This window comes from Ceratotherium simum, chromosome 40 (genome assembly GCF_057802395.1).
Source record: "Ceratotherium simum simum isolate JZ-2026a chromosome 40, ASM5780239v1, whole genome shotgun sequence".
NCBI classification, from domain to species: domain Eukaryota; kingdom Metazoa; phylum Chordata; class Mammalia; order Perissodactyla; family Rhinocerotidae; genus Ceratotherium; species Ceratotherium simum.
Window position 1 is genome coordinate 11,851,738 of NC_141939.1, and position 6,743 is coordinate 11,858,480.

General features: G+C 44.7%; 1 protein-coding gene across 1 annotated transcript in view; it reads right to left on the minus strand.

The window, feature by feature from the left end:
- The window catches only part of TGFBRAP1 (transforming growth factor beta receptor associated protein 1), a 65,305-nt gene extending 64,996 nt beyond the window's left edge, over window positions 1-309 (minus strand). The window contains exon 1 of the mRNA XM_087426309.1: window positions 267-309. The gene's annotated coding sequence lies outside the window, so the exon portion shown is untranslated. The remainder of the gene's footprint in view (window positions 1-266) is intronic.
- Window positions 310-6,743: the final 6,434 nt, after the last annotated feature.

A 6,743-nucleotide genomic window follows, 5' to 3' on the forward strand; every position in this document is an offset into this window, starting at 1 on the left:
CAACACCCACATCTGCTGACCCCACGCGGGGGCACACCTGCCCCCAGCCCACACACACGTGCACCTCTGCTCACCCCAACAAGCACCCGGCCCCCCACTCCTGCACACCGGCCCCCGGCTGTCCAGGCACCTGCCCCCCACCCCTGCAGTCCTGCCGGCGCGCACCCACCTGCCCGCTCACGCCCTCCCTCCCCGCCACCCCGGCCGCAGGCGCCCGCTCCAGCCCACGCCTCCCGCGCCCCGCGCCCGCCGCCCTCCGCACTCACCGGCGCGGCGCCCGCCCGCCTCCGCCGCCCCGCGCCGGCCCCGCGGCCTGGGCCCGCGCCGCCCGCCGCCCGCTCCCGGCCCGCCGCCGCTGGGCTGGCCCGGCCCGCCGCCGCTTCCCGTCACGTGGGGCGCCGCCCGGCGCCGGCGGAGGGCGGGAGCGCGGCCTGGCCGCCGCCCGGACCTCCCGCGCGTCGGGAACCCGCTCCGTGCCCGGCCCGGCGGGCCACCCCTCTTGGCCTCCGCTTCCTCCGGTCTCCAGGGATCACAACAGCGCCTGCCGGGGGCGGCGGTCGGAGCGTGAACTGAGTTAATTCCCGTGAAGCGCTCCCGACACTGCCTGGCCCGGGTGGGTGCCCGGCCGTGTCAGCGGTGGCCGCTGTCGTTACCGTGCCTTCTCCGCGCCCACCGGCACGCAGGGCTTCGTGAAAACCCGGGCCTTGCCTGATTCGCTCGCCGCTCTAACCCCAAAACAGGCCGGGCAGAGTGCAGGCTCCCGGGAAATACCTGCCGAATGAATGAATCAATCAATCCAGCCTGCCAGCCTGGGACTAGCTTGACCACGCTGTCACCTGACCAAGTCGGCCTTGAGCAGTTGACTTGCTGGTGGTGTTCCCTGTGGAACGAAATGTATTGCTGGGCATGAGCTGCCCGCCCCCAGGCCCACGCTAGTCCAGGGCCCCAGGGACTGAAAGGAATTCCCTGGGGGGAGCAATATACTTGCATGATATACTTATTTAAGACGGGCGTCCTGGGACTATTTTACCCACTCCTTTTAGGAAAGTCAATCAATAGCTATTCCTTTGGGTCAAGCCACAATGAAGAATCCTCAGTTACCAGGAGTCCATGAACCTCTCTTCAGTATATAGTCAAAATCCAATTTCATGATGAAAAAATTAGAAAGCTCCTGTAAAGTTGTCAACGCTCCATTATTAGCATATAAAAAGCCAAATTTTCTTAGTGATTTTCCCGGACTTTAGAACCGCCAGTGAGTGACCTGTGGCCTCAGCTTTCTTCCAGCCCTTGTAGACTGAAAAACAAAGATGTTATCTAGGGCCAGCAGACAGATAGTAGATTCTACTCTGTGGTATTGTTTCAAAGAGAGAAAAGCACTCCCCCAAAAAAGCTAAAGGATGGAAACAAAGAACCATCAAGAATTTATCTTCTGTGGCCTGTCCTCTACCGGCTTCTCTCATGTGACTTCATGTCTACACATATGTCCCATCCCCAGACAGCACTTCAGCTCTGACCCAGTGGAACCAGTGGCACTGCCTCAGCCTCCAGGTAAGGGACGCGTTTCCCAGCAGTGTAGAGCTGTGAGCAGAGACTGTGCTTCAAGGGCAAGCGGTAATGAATGGACTCGCAAGTCTAAGGAGGCCGACAGCCAGTGGAGCCAAGGAGCAGGAAGGCACCAGAACAAGCCCAGCCCAGTCTCTTCATTTTGCCCAGGCCCATGAAGGATGTGTGACTGGTCGTCAGCTAATCACTGGCCCGGCTGGGCCGAGAATCCACATTTGTCCTTTTCCATTTTAGTGCTCTACCATACCAACTCAGTCAGAGAGCTGCCCAAAATTAGTTGCAGAGTGACATCTACTGACTGCCAGACACTGGGCTAAGGGCCCCACAGCGATGATCTCATTTAAGCCTTACCATATCCTTATGAAGTGGGCACTATTAATTTCTCCATTTTACAGATGAGTTGATTGAGGCAAAGAGAAGCGAATGACTTGTCCCAAATTCCATGGTAGTAAGAACAGACAAGGATAAGAACCCAGAATTCAACACAGTGAATTTTTTTATCTATAAAATTAATTTCTATTGATTGAATAGTATATGGAACATTTGTGTTCTGCTTTAAACAATCTAGAAGTGAAAATGTGTATTAACAAAAAAAGAAGGAAAAAGATAATTCAGAAATAATTATTTCCTTTATGAAAGGATTTACCATAGGATTCTTAAAAATGGCAAGCTCCACATGTGCACATTATTCCATCTAGAAACACTTGTTCTTCCCTGAACTTTCTGAGAAGTCTATTTCACATATGACAGTCACCTGTGTATAAATAATTATTCCATAAATGTGCAAATATCTGCATCAGGCTAATTCTAAATTCCTCATGTTGTTTCAATTGATTATCTTTAAGAAGAAATATCCAAGTCATGTTTTTCAAAGGAATTATTAATTAACTTCACTTAATATTTATTAAATATCCCTTGGACCCATATTAAACATGTTGAGTATTTTACAGAATGTGAAAAAGATGTGTTCTAATAGATTAACGAAGATTAAGAGTTGAATAGATACAGCTGAATGCTTTAATAGTTGCCATCTACTCTCAAAACTTAATGTCCTCACACTCACACATGCTCACACTTACCCTGGGTTCTTCACTTCCTCACTGGCTGTAAGCTCCTGAGGGCAACAAGTGTGTCTATCATGTTCTGGCTGTGTCTATCTGCATGTAGGAAGCACTCAACCAATTTTTTAAATTCCTGATGCTCAGTATTAATAAACTAGGTTATCTTTAAAGAGGTTATCTTTTAAAGATAAAGACCACTAGTTATCTTTTAATGCTAAGATTCTGTTACTCTAATTCATAAGCTCTCTTTTTAAAGGTACACATGTAGCACGTTTAGGTATTGTTTTACATGAGGTTAAGCAAAGAAAGGGTACATTTATGATTTTTTTAAGCAAACATAGCTTACTACATGCCATGTTTTAAGAGCTGTTACATGTATTAGCTCATTTAATGATATATACACATATATTCATATACTTGTAATCTAGATGCAGTAAAATAAACTTTTTGAACTGTTACTCAAATCAATATTTCTTGAACAGCTCCTATGTGCCAAGTACTGTGGCAGAATCTGCTGGGGATATGAAACGATGAAGACACAGCCCCTGACCTCAAGCAGCTGAATTTAGTGCAGTGGTTTATAAAGAATGACCGATAATCCGTTGTATCAGCATCACCTCAGAACTTGTTAGCAATCACATTCTCACGCCCCCACTCCAAACTTCCCAAATCAGAAACTTTGGGGGTGGGGCCCAGCACACTTTTTTACAAGCTCTCCAGGTGACTCTAATGTTAACTTAATTTTGAGAACCACTGATTTAGTCAGATATGTGGCAGAAACACCCACCTAACCAGATCCTAAACAAAATAATGTGCTCTAGAGGTTTGGTGACAGTAGGGCTCAGTTAGGAAGTGCCTGAGGATCAGGAAAGGTTGAGTCACGTTCCTTCAGCACACACTTACTGTTCTTACACTGGGTGCCAGGCACTGGGCTAGGTGCTCAGAACCCCAAGATGAAAGAGACAGTTTCAAGGAGCTCATGAAAGAGGTGACCCATGACATGGGTTTTACAAGAAAGTCAGTAGTTCATATATGAAAATGCATCTTTTTTATGATCTGATTGTAAAAGGAATGAAAAATGACAATAATAAAAAATATAATCACTATCATTATGGTACTGAAGGTAGTTATTTGAAACTCAAAGCAGAACTGTGGTTCTAAATAGCTAAAAACATGGGTCCAAAATGTCAATTATTGTTTTTTAAATTGTTACATTCACTTTGAAGTTCCTTAATTTTATTTATGCTCAGATATATTTTTGACAACTAATGATAAAATATTTATAACACAAATATCTTCAATATTACACTAGCAACAATGGAATCAACACCCAAAGTTCTCAGTATATATTTTATGATTCATTGGTTCAATAACCATTTATTGAGCGCCTACTGAGTGCAAGCACTGTGCATGCTAGTGACCAAGTGGGAGATTCAAAGGAAATGTATGGCCCCCCACCCCAGAGGAACTCATAACCCAGTGAGGTGATGATCTCAGGCGGGGCAGTGCTGGTTGGTTTCCCTCAGCTTTATTCTTGTCAATTATAGGCACCACATAAAAATGTTAACAAATAAAACCTCATGATCTTTGAGTGAAGGGAAAATTCTCATAATACTGGACTTAAATTTATGGTTTCTATATAATACTCACGGATAATACTGTAGCAGGAATAAACTTTGGTCTACAAACTCAAATGTGTAACAAATAGAATTTTTTTTCTGTAACTAAGCTTTATTTCCATGTTGAGCCCCCACTCAGTTGCAGTGACAATAATCTTCTCAGCGGTCTAGGTTAGGGAATTTCTGAAATGCCAAGATGAGGAGAAGCTGGTGACGTCAGGTCCTCGCATCACTGGTCCCCACAAGGATTCCAAGATGTTCTCTGTCCCCTCGGGTGTTGGGTTTTCAGTCTTTTGGTTTGGACGCTGACAGGCCTGACCCCTCCAATCATGGTGGCGGCCAGGCCTGAGGGTCAGGATGTCTGTGGCTTCCTTGCCCTGTGATGTGGTAGCAATCTCTGTGAGGCTGCCCTTCTGCCTAGACATGTTTGAAGCATCACCTCAAAACTTATTAGAAATGCAAATTCTCCCCCCTACAACTTCCTTCACCAGAAACTCTGATTAAAACAGTAAGCAGAAGGCAAATTCTCTGAGGTTCCACTGTCCGAGGCTCTGCCCAGGATGGCCCCGGGGCAGGCATTAGCAAACAGTCTCTCCTTCCCTTGGAGAGGGGAGGGGTGTTAGAATCTTATTCTACTTGCTCCTCTCTCAATCTTGATTTTTTTTTTTTTCTGCCTCAAGGGACACTCCTTGAGGAGTGTCCTCAGGACAATCCTGAGATTGTCAAGGGACAATCTCAATCCTGAGATTTTTGCTTCAGAGGCACCTAGAATTATCTTAATGGATTGAGCTGTAAGCAGGGAAGTACTTTTAGTTTTAAACTGAAAAGTACTGAGAGAAAAAAAGCACAACTGTTACCTGCCACACAACATTTTTGCTGATGAAGAGCATGAGGCTTCAGGTGAGGTGACTGGTTCAGAAAACCACAGGGAATAAGCACACAGCAAGGAACTGTAACCACATTTTCAGACTCTTAAATGCAATTTTTTTTCCCACCTACACCACCATCCTGCCCCTCCTCTCTTTTGATGACAGTCAACAGGCTACGACAAATCTCAAGGCACACGCAACAGGGGAGGCACTTTACATACTGGAGCTCCAATCTCACAACTTCGTGAGGTGAAGTTATAATTTCCATTTTACAGGTGAGGAAGCTAAAGTGGGGAGATGTGAAGCATTTGTCCTAGGTGATTGCTGGAGCCAGGGTTAAAATCCAAGTCTGGGCCACCCCAAAGCCTGCCCTTTCTCTAACACTCTAGACTGCCTCCTATGACCGAAAACTTGCTGAGAACCAGCTACCAGTTATTAACTACCTTCTCTGTACCAAGTGTGTTATATAATCTCTACTCCTTTGATAATTCTTCAGGCAAGGTGTTAGCACAGCATTTTTCTGATGAGAAGACTGAGGCTGAGAGACTTGAGTCACTTACCCAAGGTCTTAGTGCAGCAGAACAAAATTTGAACTGAGGTCTAGCTTTCAAGTCCAGGCTCCTTCTAAGGCAGCTGCTTTTGCCACTAAAACAATGTGCCTTCTAGTGAAGGAAATAGGGATAATACCAGTCACACTAATTTCACTATTGTTATGAAAATCAAATCAGATCTGGATATTGAATACCACGATGCTAATACTATTAAGTTGATACACAACTCCAAATTAGGACATCCAAAGGCTTGGATCAGTTCAGTTCTAAATCTCTCTCAGTTTTGGGCAATGAAACTATTTCATTTACTCTCTTTCAGATCAGCTTCCTTAGCACTAAAATGAAAGAACCGGACTGAGTAACTTTTAAGTTTCCACCCAGCTCTGAAATTCAATTTCTAGATAAAGTATCATATACATAAAAGATTAAGAAAAATTCCAAAACACCTCTCAGCTCTGTCTTTTTGATTTAGCATCTTACTTATTTTCCAACACTCTCAAGATTTATCTTTTGGCATCCTCAGAGAGGTTCATATTTTTGTAGACACTGCAATAATTTCCAATAAAACGACACAGCATAGAGGACGCAAACAATAAGCATTTAGAACATGTCTGCAAGTTTAAGTTTTAGTTGTGCAAAATATTTTGGGATGTATATCTCTTCCACAAAAGATGAAAGTAGGAAAGATTTCTTAGTAAATTAATTACCAAGGATTAGATCATAACTGACACCTACAATTTGTTTAAGCTATAACTGTTACTTCATCGTAGTTTTAAGTGCAGAGAAAATGTACTTGAACGTCAGTGTTGCTACTTCTCATTCTCTGATCTTGAGCAAATCGTCTCTCTGCTTGTTTCCTCACCTGAAAAATAAGCGTTCTCGTATTATAGACCTGATAGGGCTGTTCTGAGGAATGAGATAAGCCATATCAAATACAGTACCTGGCACACAGTAAACGTCTAACAAACGTTCGGCTATTGTCACCGTCGTTTCTGTCGATAATTATTTTCATATGTGAGCAAGTCAGTTCAGAGTATTATTTCAACAAATACTTGAGCGCCTACTACGTGCCAGGCGCTG